Genomic DNA, 14,631 nt, shown 5'->3' on the forward strand with positions numbered 1-14,631 from the left:
GACACTGGCAAGGCCCATGCCTGAAATTTCCAGAGACTGGCATCAAATTACATAAGTCAGGGGCTTATGGAGGTAAATTCCAGGAGACTACATACTTCCCCCCTTCGCCCACTCAGGGGCAAGCATGTACCCTGACATCCTTCCTGCCTATGTGCCCCTGCCTACCTGTGGTGAAGCACACCCTGTGCAGTAGGAACAAGCAGGCTTGTTTACAGAATCGAAACACATGCCTTGTTATCTTACATGAACATCAACCCCCAGTATTCCTGGAAGTTATCTGTCCTTGGGCAAGTGGAGGATTTTTACTTTACAGCTCTCTTAAGCACAGTAATTTAAACTTAAAACATAACTTTAGCCATCACATTGAACGCACATCTATTGGGTTTCATTCCCAGGACAGGAGGCTGAGGTACCTATTTAACTCATCAAAGTGGACCTGGCATTCAGGTTCTCCCAGCATCCCTCAGTCCCTACCTGTTGTAAGGTGTGGCTGGCATGCCCTACTTTCTGCCCTGAACTTCCCAGCCCAAGGAACTGGGCTACTATTCCTTCTCCTTTCTCACCTCCACCCCCCACTCTCTGGCTCTCTTTCTCTTCTCCTCTGTAGGCATTAGGTTATTGTGTAATTCAAATGCTGATTTCTGTACTCCCCATATCTGGTTGCAATCCTTGCTTGGAGAATCTCCCTTCTCAATGCTGTGTTAACACTGCTCCTCAATTGTCCCCTGATATGCCAATAAAGCAATTTACAGTTAATTGTTGAGCAGGGGAGAGAATAGGGCTGAACTTCCTGCCAGGGGAGGAGAAGTTAGAGGAGGAAGAAGGGGATTCAGCAGGGAGAGGTCCAGGTAACATCAGGAGAGGAGCTGGAGCAAAACAGCTACAAAGTGCAAGTATCTCTGGGATGCGTGATGGGAGGAAACCAGATTAGTTTAGAGGGCTAAGAATAAAGCAATAACTGCTCAGTTATTGTGAAGCTTATTATTAAACAAATATAAAAGAATCTCACTTGTGTGAGATTTGTGTAATAGCTGGGTTAAGAGAGCAACTAAGAAACAAACACAGTTTTATAAAATTAACTATAACACTCCTCTTTCTGTCTCTCTGTCTGTCTTTCTCTCTCTGCCTTTCTCTCACCCTGTGTCTACATGCTCCTCCACCTTGCCCACCTCTGTCTCCCTGTCTCCATGGCTATTTTCTGGTTGTGTTCCTTGGTATCAACCTTAGTGCTTCCCCCAATAAACCTACTTAATATTCTTCATTCAGCTTGAATTGGTCTTTTTTGTTGGAGGAGGTAACCTATTAACATCCTTTTGTTATTCAGTAAGCACACTAATGCCATCTCCTCCATCCAAGATTTTTTTACATTGAAAAAGTAACACTGTGGAGAACAGTAAACTGGAAAACAAGAGAAACAAACCCTAGTGCTATTTTTGGGGGCTAAGTCAGTGCCCCATTGATATAACTTAACTTCTTGGGCTTTAACTGACTAAAAAATATGTTAAAATTGGGGTTTTCCAGCCTGCCTAAAGATAACTTGGAATTGTATAGAAGAGGGCTCATGAGCTAGTGTGACTCTGATCCTGCATCCCTGGTTTGGTTTGATTTGTAGTGTGGTTTCATGAAAGTCCTAGTGCCAGAAATAGTTTTCCCAGTAAAAGAAGAACAATGGTAGGATCAAGATTTAAAAATGTGAAATGAATGATTCCAAAACTGGAAGTGATGGGGTTAGGAAAGGCCCTGAAGGTAGGAAAATACATTTTCAACTGCCCCTCAGGCATGGGGTCTCCACCTTGTTTAAGGAAGCTGCCCCTTATCAACCTCCTTCCTAGATGAGAAAAATTGACCTATAGAGGTAGCCTTGACCACTGTGAATTACAGCAGAGAAACTACTGAACTAGACCACTCCATGGGTAGAGAGATTTATTGGGGATTAGCCAGCCAAGGCTATCTTTTGGTAGGAGTTGGGGCTGGATGGGGACTGGGAAGGTAGGGGTGGATGGGTGGAGAGACAGAGAGAAGAGCCTAATGGTGGGAAAGCAAGCAAATTTTATACGACAGCTACAAGGGTGGGAATCTGAGCTGATACAGGAAACTATGTGTCCTAGCCTGAGGTATTGACCTCTGGGGGAAGGCTTAAGGGTGGTTTCTGGAGGGGTAATGGGTGGTTCCTGGTAAAGGAGGACCTGCTTTAGGGGTTCTGTTCTCTGGTAAACAGAAACCAGCCTTTAGGGTTGTTTACCTGATAACAGTCTTTCCTGTTAGGACCATGTCACCAGCACTGCCGTTTGCCGGTGGGAAGCCTTTGGCTCTAAGAAGCACATATGATCACTCCTCCAAGGAACTGATCAAAATCATGCTTATTCCAACTGGGTAGAGATTACTTTACCAAAATCTATAATGAAAATCTGGAGGGCCACTCTCCCTTGGTAGCTACTTACATTTAGATCAACTAGAATAAATTACAGTCAGAAATTCATTTCTTTCCTCAGCTGCCATAACCACAATGTAAATGCTCAAGAACGGCTGGTGTGTAGTGGACACCCAATTGGTTAACACCGCTCTAGAACATTTTTTCATGGCCTCAGGCAGCGCTATTGGCCGGCACTAGAACTGGAGATAAGCCAAGGAAACAAGAGAGAGGATCTCCTGGCCAAGTCCAGTGTCAATTCTGCTCCCCAGACAAAATGAAATATCTTCTCCAATGAAAGCAATAGAAGATGGCATGATTGCCAGGTCTACCACTGTTATTTATCAGCCAGAAAGATCAAAGCTTTGCGGGTGTTCTGGGGAAGCAGCTGAAAAGCAATTGAAGATGTGTCTAATAAATGCTAGATAGATGATGATAATAAATAGATCAATGATAAATAGAAGATAGGTAGGCAATAAATGATAGACAATAGATAGATGATAGATGATGATAAATCAATAGATTGATAGATAGTGTATTTCAAGGAAGAGTGATAATGAAATTGCTATTAGCTGTAATTTGGGAACCTTGGGGACCATATCTCAATCAGAGGCTAAACTGGCTGTAGATTTTCTACAGAGACTTCAGCTTTGACTCAGATAACCCCTCATCATAGTGGGATAGCTGCTTTAGTCTAGCTGGTATGGCTTCTTTCTGGAAGATGACCTCATTTCCAAGTTGAAGTTTCAAGAACATTTGATCTACAACCATTTTATCTTTTGCTTTTCAATTTAACTTTGTATTGTGGTTCTTTTTATTTTATTTTATTAATTACACTTTATTCACTTTGTATCCCTCCTAAGCTCCTCCCTCCTCCCCTCCCAATCCCATCCTCTCTCCCCCTTCTACACACATGCCCCTCCCCAAGTCCACTGAGAGGGGAGGTCTTCCTCTCCTTCCTTCTGATCCTAGTCTATCAGATCATATCAGGAGTGGATGCATTGACATCTTCTGTGGCCTGGTAAGGCTGTTCTCCCCTCAGGGGGAGGTGATCAAAGAGCAGGCCAATCAGATTATGTCAGAGGCAGTCCCTCTTCCCATTACTATGGAACCCACTTGGACACTAAACTGCCATGGGCTACATCTGTGCAGGGGTTCTAGGTTATCTCCATGCCTGGCACTTGGTTGGAGTATGAGTCTCTAGGAAGAACCCTGTGTTCAAATTTTCTTGTTCTGTTGCTCTCCTTGTGGAGTTCCTGTCCTCTCCAGCTCTTACTATTTCCCACTTCTTACATAAGATTCCATGCACTCTGCCCAACAGTTGGCCATAAAACTCAAGTGACAACACATGCTGGAGAGGTTGTGGAGAAAGGGGAACCCTCCTCCACTGTTGGTAGGAATGTAAACTTGTACAACCACTCTGGAAATCAATCTGGCACTTTCTCAGACAACTATGAATAGCTCTTCCTCAAGATCCAGCCATACCACTCCTAGGCATATATCCAAAAGGGGCTCAAGGGCACAATAAGGACATTTGCTCAACCATGTTTGTAGCAGCTTTATTTGTAATAGCCAGAAGCTGGAAACAGCCCAGATGCCCCTCAACTGAAGAATGGATGCAGAAACTGTGGTACATCTACACAATGGAGTATTACTCTGCAATGAAAAATAAGGAAATCATGAAATTTGCAGGTAAATGGTGGGACCTGGAAAGGATCATCCTGAGTGAGCTGTCCCAGAAGCAGAAAGACACACATGGTACATACTCACTCATATAGACATATAACATAGGATAAACCTACTAAAATCTGTACATCTAAAGAAACTAATTAAGAGAGAAGACCCTGACTAAAACGCTCATTCCCCATCCCAAAAGGCAAAGAGGATGGACATCAGAAGAAGAAGAAAACAGGAAACAACCCAGAAACCTGCCACAGAGGGCCTCTGAAAGGCTCTTCCCTGCAGACTATCAAAGCAGACGCTGAGACTTAGGGCCAACTGTTGGGCAGAGTGCATGGAATCATATGTGTTGTGGTTCTTGAAGCACATAATTAATCATTTTAAGATTTTCAGTGGTTCTCGTGTATCAGTCAGACTTTCAAACTTATAATTCAGGACTTTAAACCATCCTTCCAATAGTGCTATTGGAACAGATAAATAGCTTCCTCTCAGTAATTGTATATTCTGGATCTAGGTCTAAAGCCAAGTGTTGCAGCTCTAGAATCTATGTGCCAATTTTTGCTTCGTTGCCTCAGACTATTCTGATTACACAAATTCTTCCTGAGGCAAGGAAAGAGGAATACTTTATACTTCGCTTACCAACAGAGACAAATTTCTATTTAATGATTTCTTTTATGTTCACTATTTATTATAAACAGGAAATAATGATTTTTTTTACTAATATGGAAGGAATGTTTCATTTTGCTTTACTCACTGTCACTGTCAACAAGATCTTGTTTCTTGGAGTTTAAGAAGAATGTTACTGTTGTTTCATTCTACTGTTGTTTCTGTTTGTGAATGAGGGTTTAGAAATTTGGGATTTCTGAAATATAGAGTCACTAATAAAGAAGAGAGTTCACAAATGAAAATAAGTCCCATCAAAATATGAAATTTTAAGTGGAAAAACAGATGACCAATGTTATAAATGGCATTGACCCTCAGAACTTCCTCTGCATAGATCCTCTGTGCTATTGGACACCTTAAGATACACCCAGCAATAATGATGAAAGGGGAAATAAAATTAAAACCCTGTGGACAAAGGAATCATTACTAGGATGCCATCGTTTGGATATTGGCTGTCTTCCAAAGTATTGTTCCACAATATGGAACCACTGGAAGTCCTTTAGTTCATAGAGGACATTCTTTCTCTCTCTCCAGGAGGGTATAAGGACTCGTTTTTTTTTTTCTCTCTAACCATAAATGCCTCCTCCACTCATGGATGCACTGTAACATAGGACCGAAATAATGGGACCAGTTGCTTATCAATAAAACCACCAACACAGTCAGCCAAAATAAAACTTTTTACTGTGTAAGTTGATTTACTTCAGGTCTTTCTAGTAACACAAAGCTAACTAACACAGGGGAAACTGATGACTCTTTTTGGGCTGCAATATTATTTTTTATTTTAATTTTTTTCACAATTTATTCATTATATATTCTAATTGAAGCTGCCTCTCTCAACTCCTCCCAGTCCCATTTTCCCTCCCTCTTCTTCCCTATCCCCTTTTCCTAGTCTTCTGAAAGGGGGAGTTCTCCTCCTCTGTCAATCTGCCCATAGCTTATCAAGTCTCATCAGGACTGCCTGGGTCCTCTTCCTCTGTGGCCTGGCAAGACCACATTGCCAGGGATCAAAGAGCAGACATGGAGTTCATGACAGAGGCAGCCCCTGTTCCCCTTACTCAGAAAACCACATGGAGACTGAGCTGCCAATCAGTACATCTAAGCAAGGGATCTAAGTCCTCTTCATTCATGGTCCTTGGTTGGTGCATCAGTCTCTGCAGGACCCCCTGGGCTCAGACTTTTTGGCTTTGTTTGTCTCCTTGTGGGGATCCTATCCCCTCCATATCCTTCTATCTCTCCCCTCACCTTCTTCCATAAGACTCCCTGGGTTCTGATTAAAGTCTGGCCTTGAGTCTCAGCATTTGCTTCCATCCCCTGTTGGGTGGAGCTTTTCAGAGTACCCTCTACAGTAGGCTCCCATCCTATTTCCTCTCTTTCACTGCTTCTGCTTTGCTTCTATCTTGTTTGCCATACTGAATGAGATTTAAGCATCCTCCCTAGGGTCCTCCTTCATGTTTAGCTTCTTTAGGTCTGTAGATTTTAGTATGGCTATCCTATATTATATGGCTAATATCCGCTTATAAGTGAATATATACCATGTCCGTCTTTCTGTTCCTGGGTTACCTCACTCAGGATGATCTTTTCTAGTTCCATCCATTTGCCTGTAAATTTCATGATTTCCTTGTTTTTAATAGTTGAGTAGGATTCCAATTGTGCAAATGTGCCACAATTTCTACATCCATTCCCTCAATGAAGGATGTGTGTGCATGGGAGGTACCTTTGATGGAATCTGCTTTATGGATCTGCACAGGTCCTCAAAGTCCTTAGTGAATGAAACTTCTCTGCTAATTTCCCCATACCACTAAGCTTTCAAATGTGCATATTGCTCTCCTCTTTACCCCCAGGCTCCCCTTCTTTTTGCACATGTTCTCTGGAAGCTTCTGTATTTCTCAGTATTAAATAATTTCTCACATGGATCTCTTGCCCCAGATCAAACAGTATTTCCTCAGAGGCTTCCCAAACTCTTCAGAATAAATGGAGAACTGCTCATTTCTCCTTTTGCCCTGTGCTGTGCATTTCTTTCACAATCTTCATCACATTTAAAATTCATTTGCAGAACTCACCATCTCATTAAACACTGACTTACAAGCACCAGAGAACACTGCCCAGTGAGTAGCACAGCTTTGAGCACAGAGAAAGAACACAGCTACTGTGAAACAGATACCTAAAACAGCCATTCACAAACCAATTATGTGGGTGAGAAAAATGAGGAGACTCTCACGTAGAGAGATTCACAGCCATCCAAAGGCCTAAAAGCTGCTAGTCGATAAGTCAGTCCAGAATGTCGTCTGAGAATATGGTCTTATTTTACTTTTCCCTGTTGCATTTAACAACACTTTGGTAGATAAAACCTTCTTCTGTGGCTGTTTGCCTCTAAGTCTATGTTGGGACCCTGTGGTCTGTAAGGTCTTAAGATCTTTGGCCTTTAGTTGGGCAATCAGTAAATCAGTAAATGTAAGACCTATTTTAAAGGGAGAAGATGGGGGCTGGAGAGGTGACCCAGTGGTTAAGAGTTTCTGCTGCGGATGGGTGTGGTTGTGCACACCTTTAACCCAGCTCTCTGGAGGCATAGGTAGATGGATAGCTATGAGTTCAAGGCCAGCCTGGTCTAGGACAGCAAAGGCTATACAGAGAAACCTTGTCTTGAAAAACTAAATAGTTTCTGCTGCGCTATGAGGGTTAGAGTTGGGATCACAGCTTTCACACAACACCTGTAACACCAGCTCTAAGGGATCTCACTCTTCTGGCCTCTGTGACCATGCACAGGTGAATACACACACTAAAAAAATTAAATGGTGCTACAGAAATGACCTGCCTGGCAAACTGACCGCTGATGCAATAGTGGCACACATTTTATAGGAATAGCCAACTACTTTCTGATTTGATTTAAGGATCACTCCAAAGACTGGAACCCATATAGGGCAACATTATCAGGCCTAAACATTTGTAACTAGACAGGTCATGGGCCTTAAGAGGGAAGCCATTCTACTAATAGGACCTAGTATTAAATTGAATTCTAACAAATTCACACTCTACCCATAGATTAATACATCTTTCAAACCTCATCAGAAAAGATTTGTTTTTATCACAGATGTTGATTACCACAAATCCATGGCTGTTCAAGGTTCAGAGAAGAAGGGACTTCAGAGTATTCACCCTTAGAGGGGACATCTGCATTACAGCTCCCTCTTCCCAAGACTTGGAGATCACTGACAAAGAGGGGTCCAGAAAGATGTAAGGATCAGAGGCAGTGTCTTCCAGACACAATAGGGCAGTTGCACATACAAACTCACAACACTTACGGTCACATGCAGAAGATCTTTGCAAGTTCAAGCCAGACAAAATATTATTATGGTGTGGGAAGGTGAGCATGGAGTTCTGCTCCTAGCTGAGGAGCTATCTGTACTTGACAGCTATAGGGGACAGAGTTCATTTTTTTAAAGCCCTTGGTAGGTCAATAATGCTCCAGGAAAGGGTGGGTGGTTTGAATAAAAATGGCTCCCATAGACTAATATATTTGAATACTTGGTCCCTAATAGGTAGAACTATGTGGGAAGGATTGGGAGCTACAGTCCTGTTGGAGGAGATATGTCACCAGGAGTGGACACTGAGGTTTTAAAAACCCAGTTCATTACCAGTTAGCTCTCTCTCTCTCTCTCTCTCTCTGTCTTTCCTATTTGTGAATCATATATAAGCTCTTAGCTATTTCTCCTGCCAGCCTGCCGCCATGCTTCTTGCCATGGTATCTAGATGGTCATGGACTCCATTACTTTCTGGAACCATGGGCCCCAAATTATATATTTTCTTTTATAAGTTGCCTTAGTCATGAAGTCTTAGCAAAGCAATAAAAAAGTAGCTAAACAGATGGCCACAGACCCAAGAATATATGGACAAAACTAATGAGACTTGATGAGTTAAAACAACAACAACAAAAAGAACACATGGAATGGGGGAATGGCCTTGGGAAGAGATGGGAGAGGAAATGAGTATGATCAAAATGCAGTAGATGAAATTCTCAAAGAATTAATAAAATGTTTAAAAGTAAATCTTTAAAAGGAGAAAAAGAAAGCAATAAAGGAAGAAAGAAGAGGATGGGATGAGGAAGGAAGGAATGGGAAAAAGAGGGGGAGATAAAAAGCAACTATCCATCTTTAGTGAGGAAAGACATCCTTTTGGGTAAGAATAGGAATTCTGACAGTGTCCCTTGGGCAGGGCTGTCTGGCTCTGTCCCACTATCCACACTTGACTTTGACAAATGCAGGTAGAGAGCCTCAAGTTGATGACTGGTGACATATCTCCAGATTCATAGGTCCTGAGCACATGGCAGTTTAACAGTCCTGTAAATATTAAGTGCTGTCTTTCCCAAGCTCTGACAGCTCTTGCACCCATTCAGCTCAGTCTTTGCTGCCTCTTTCTGCACACTGAAAAATTTTCTGGCAATGTTTTATGGTTCACTTAAATTGCCAGTCATGTCTACAGGCCATGGAGGAGGAAGGGAAGAGAAGATTCCAAAGTGACCTACTCAGTGCCATAATTGCCTAGCACTCATTGACCCTCTTCTTTGTACCACCTGACCTGTCCTGGAATCTTGACAGGTGCTAAAAAGCATACATTAACCCTTTCATGTCATGGGAAGACAAGAAGGTGCTGGGTGAGGATTTCCAAAATTCTTCTCATTGGAGTGCTCCTCTCTGGAGAGGGAGACAAATTCAAGTTACCACAGAACCTAGCACAGAATTTTCAACAAATTAGTGACTTAATACAATTGTGCTGAGCACATAAGCTAATAACTCACCTCTGTAACACTACAGAATGAGCCTAGAAAATTCTCCCTGCACCATCACGTGGTGAACTGCGCCGCTCTGGCCAGCAGCCTCTGTCGGGCTATCCCAGGTCTCCCCTGTACCAGAGTCTAAGATCCTCCTGTAAGAACATGTATGAAGAGTCTTGGCTGTGACACCATCAGGATGGCTGGAGGATTCTTGTCCTAAACTTAATGGTGGTTGCAACCACACCCACTAAATACAATGTCTGCTTCAGAAATGAACTTGAGCCCTTGAACTATAATCACACAATCACAGATAGAGGATCACTGCATCTAACGATACACTCTGCTTATCTCTTCCTGGTGAATGAACCCTTTTGTCAGGTCATTTCCATCTTCCCATGTGCAACTTTAGATGAGAATGAGAGATATAAACTCAAACCTAAGAACAATGAACGGGAAGGTGAAGTGGCATTACAGACAGATATTGCCATTAATTCCTCCTGTTGCACAAAGCGCTTCAACCATGTCACCTGAATTGCCTTCTGTCTTACTCATTGTTTCCCCTTGCTCACTGGGGTGTTGTGGGCTTGTAAAGGTTATTTCCTTTGGTGACACAGAGGAGTGCCCATTGTTCCAAAGAGCTCCCGCATCTATGTCCTGAAATACAGCATCATTTTTGAGGCAACGCTAACTGAAGAGCAGTGTTTCCGGTCAAGAAGAACCAACACATGCCTCCTCGGCCAAATTATTGTAAGAGCCACATTTATCTATTCATTCAATGTGCATGTCCAAGTATTGCATGAATGTACATGCAACACATATGTGCAGGTATCATCAGATGGCAGAAGAGAGTGCCAAATCCTTTATAGCAGGAGCTATAAATGGTTGTGGGCTCCTACATGGACACAAGTTCCAATCCTTGCCAGAGCAATGAGTATTCCTAACTGCTGAGCCATCTGTCCAGCTGCCTAAGGGTCAAATGTAGGGAAGGGATGGTGGTCTTCTGCTTCTACATCATTTACGCATCATAGCTTTACAAATAAGAAAACACATGTAATGTCCCTTTACCTTACTGTCCATCGTTCTTAGGTTTGAGTTTATATCTTTCGTTCTCAGCTAAAGCTACACATGGGAAGATGGAAATGACCTGACAAAAGGGTTCATTCACCAGGAAGAGATAAGGAGAATCTAATCATTTAATGTAGTGATCCTCCATAAGTGATCATGTGATTACAGTGAAGCTGTGTCTTAGACATAGTAATGAGAGGTAGACAGGAAAGGTACGGCGTGGCTACTGCGGCTGCTCCTTGAACACCTAGAAACAGTGACCTTCAGTTTTCCAGGGGTCCCCATCTCAGCACTGTGTGCTTTCATGTATCCTTAACAATTTATTTTTGACAAATGAGATGTTGCCAATATGGTGGTGGTGATGATATGTGCTTTCTTATTTTTAAAGGTTTCCAAACATGCATAGCCCATTCAGCCTATTTCTTGGCCCAACACCCTGCCAGTCTCATGGAATTGCCACAAAGGAAGTGACTTCAAACAGACATGCCTTCTCTCCAAGTTCTGCAGGCTGCACATCTGAAACCAAAGTATTGGTGCTTGGTGGCCCCTCAACTCTGGGGGACCCAGACTCCCTCCCCAGCTTCCAGCTTTGGTGGTTGCAGCTCCCTCCATATTTCTTCACTTGTGGCTGCCCATCTCCAAATTTTGTCTCTTTCCTCACATGGCCTCCACATACATCTTCTGTGCCTCTGTGTCTGATATTCCCTTTCATGTATAAACAGATCAGTCATTGGGTTTATAGTCCCCATCCAGACTGTCCTCCCTCACCTTAAGTGGATTATTTCTTCAAATGTCTTATTTCTAGATGAGTCCCATTCTCGTTTAAGAGGCTAGGCCATGAACATACTGTCTTGAGACAGATTATTCTTTATAACCCAATGCACAGAACAGGAATGGGGGTGAGAGAGCTGGGAACAAGATAGGAAACTGAGGGGGGCATCTCTTTGTCAAGCTGGAGGCCTCCAACAGGGTAGGTTCCTGGGAGAAAAGGGATGTGAGTCTAGTTGAAACTCCTAACATGGGGACATGAAGACTGAGTTGACCACCTCCTAGCCAGACAAGACTAGTGGAAGGAGAACTACAATCCATTGACAAAATCTTTGATCCAAAAATTACCCTGCCTACAAGAAGTACAGGGATGAAAGGGGAACAAAGATTGAGGAACTGCCCAACCAATGATTGGCCCAACCTGGGACTCACACCACAGTAGAAAGGCAGGCCCTGACACTATTAAGGATGCTCTGCTGTACTTGCAGACAGAAGCCTAACTTGACATCCTCTCTTATCTCTTGTTGGCTCCTTTCTACCCCTATATTTAGGAGTCCTGCTTTGTGTCACACATATTCCATTACATTCTCTTTCTCTCCCAACTTCTAAGATTGCATTCTTTCTTGTAACAGTCCTTTTTTTTTTCTTTCATGTCCCTTCTAATAGAATTTTATTCAGCCATAAAGAAAAAGGAATCAAAATTGATAGAACTGGGATCATCAGGGTCAGTGAAAGAAGCTGTACATAGAAAGATGAAGACAACATGGCCTTTCTTGTGTGTGAAATCTAGATTTAAGTGTGTGAGTTTGGGAGGGGTGCACACATGTTTATGGATTTGTGTGTACTTGTGTGTGTGCATGTGTGAGTTTGTGGACAAGTGTGTGTTTCACCTTTTTGCAATTCTAGTACCTACATGATTTTCCAACTCAAGCACCCAACCCAATAGGCTCTACATCTGAGCATGGGCTCAGTTTGTAGAACTAAAAGAGAATCATCTCAGCTTGCATGTTGTAGTATGCTGGTCATTGCAGTGGCTGGTCATGGGGTACATTGTCGAGGTGAGCTCTCAGGTACCATGCTTGGACAGCCACCTCTCTATGAGCCATCTCCCCAACCCCATGAACTGGCATGGTTTGTTCTCATCCTTTACTGTTGGATCAAATGGTGCCCAGCATTGGAAAAAAAAAAATTTCATGTTCTCAGAGTCATCCTTTTCTCAGGATTACTTTCTGTTCCCTTCTTCAAAGGACATCAGGCCACTGTGACTACGGAAACTGTTCTAAGATTCATTACCACCTAATCAACTGAATTGTCTTCAACTTAATTATAATCTGTTTATTGACATAAACTGAATTTTGTAGGTTACTTACTGCTTATGCAGGTCTATGTTTAAATATCAATAAAAGTTGATTAATATGGTGAGGGTGCAGCTGAAGCCCTTTCTAACTCAAGTGCTTGTAGAAGAAGCATTCTGATTGTTTAGCGGTGCTCAAATTAAAAAGGCAGAGTGATTTTGAAGGAATCTCTGAAGAGGCAAGGTAAGTGTTGCTCCCATATTCATGCCACCATTGGGTTTGATGCTACAGAGAAACCATAAAAACAGGCCACAAAAAAGTCTGTTATGGATTCATGTCAAAATATGATTTTTATGTCAAAATATAGCCAGTCAGAAATGAAAATCATGATTTGCTATAGAAATAAAAACAGTTCTTACATCATTTTGCTGCTGAAGATGCATTTCTACATCCATATAAATCCATTTAAAGTTGAAAATATAAGTCAAAACTCCATGAACACACCTAGCAGACTGACTACACATCCTCCCTTACTTGTGTCCCACAAGCAAGAGTCGCTGTCTTAGTGTTTTCCTTATTGTGATAAAATGGTGACCAATACCAGTCTGTAGAGCAAAGAGTTCATTTCAGCTCACAGGTTATAATCCTTCATCAAGGGAGCTCAAGGCAGGATCCTGGCCATAGAAACAGTAGCAGAAACCATGGAGGAATTCTGCTTACTGGCTTGTTCCCCCTCTGCTTGCTAAATTTGTTTTCTTATATAACCTAGGACCACCTGCCCAGGGGAGGCCCTGCCCACAGTGGGTGGGGTCCTTCACATCAATCATTCATCAAGGAAATGGCTCCTGAGTCAATCTGATGGAGGCAATTTCTCAGCTGAGCTCCCTCTCCCCACGTGACTCTAGCTGATTACTGTGACTCACTGTTATGTGGCTGATCAGGAGCTGTGGCACACGGCTGAGGCCTAGCATCTCCTGAGTGTCACACTGCACAACACTAGCTAGGACTAGATGCAAACCCCAGGGACAATGCATGTTGCTTTCACACTGATGTTAAAAGATTGTGGGGATCAGGTACCAGGGGAAGAGAGGGTGAGTGGCTACAGAGCCCACTCAGAATCCTGCGAATCAGCCTTCAGTGACCAGACTCAAAGGTGAGAATCTAACTTTATTATCCAGTGTAACAGCCTTGAAATGACCGAAAGGGCAGTCAGACCATCCCATACTAGCCTCAAACACCAGTAACAATCAATCAGGTCGGTGCAACTATAAGGAAATGTGGGAGAGATGGGAGATGATGGGGAGACGGTCACCTTGGGAGACTTCGGTAAAGAAGGGGGAAGCAGTGGCCACCCTACCCTCAGATGAATTTTGAGACTTCACTAGTGTGCTAGGAGTCCCTAGTGCATTCACACTGGAACCACTGTGTGCAGTGGACAGGAGTATTTGAGGAGTCATAGAAATCATTTATGCTTCACTCCCTTCATTCATTTCCTATGGGTCTCCAAGAGACCCACCTTGACATTCCCCATGAAAGAGGGACTACTACCCATCAATCAGAAGGTACTGTATACTTTAACTTATTTCATGCTTTAATTTCTTCCAAAGAGAAGAACAAATAATACAATGTATGCTAAAGTTAATATTTTTTAAAAATAGTCTTATAGGAAGAAAAATTAACATCAGCATTGCTGTTGGATAAACACTGGATTATCTGTCATATAGACTCAACTTTCAAAGAGTTGATTCAATGGCATGGAAGTGTCAATATTCTGTATTACACTATATTGCCTGTGTGAACAGTGGATCTATAACCAGCTTTTTATAAACTGCGATACACCCTTCACGTTAATGAAGTATTAGAGTGAAGTAACTCAGTATTACAGCTGAGTGACTATTCAGAGGCAAGTTTAACAAAATACCCAAGTAACAAAAATAAAAGCTGATAAAATTTTATTTTAAAAATTACGTCACTGTAATAAA

Source organism: Meriones unguiculatus, chromosome 11 (assembly GCF_030254825.1).
Source record: "Meriones unguiculatus strain TT.TT164.6M chromosome 11, Bangor_MerUng_6.1, whole genome shotgun sequence".
NCBI classification, from domain to species: Eukaryota; Metazoa; Chordata; class Mammalia; order Rodentia; family Muridae; genus Meriones; species Meriones unguiculatus.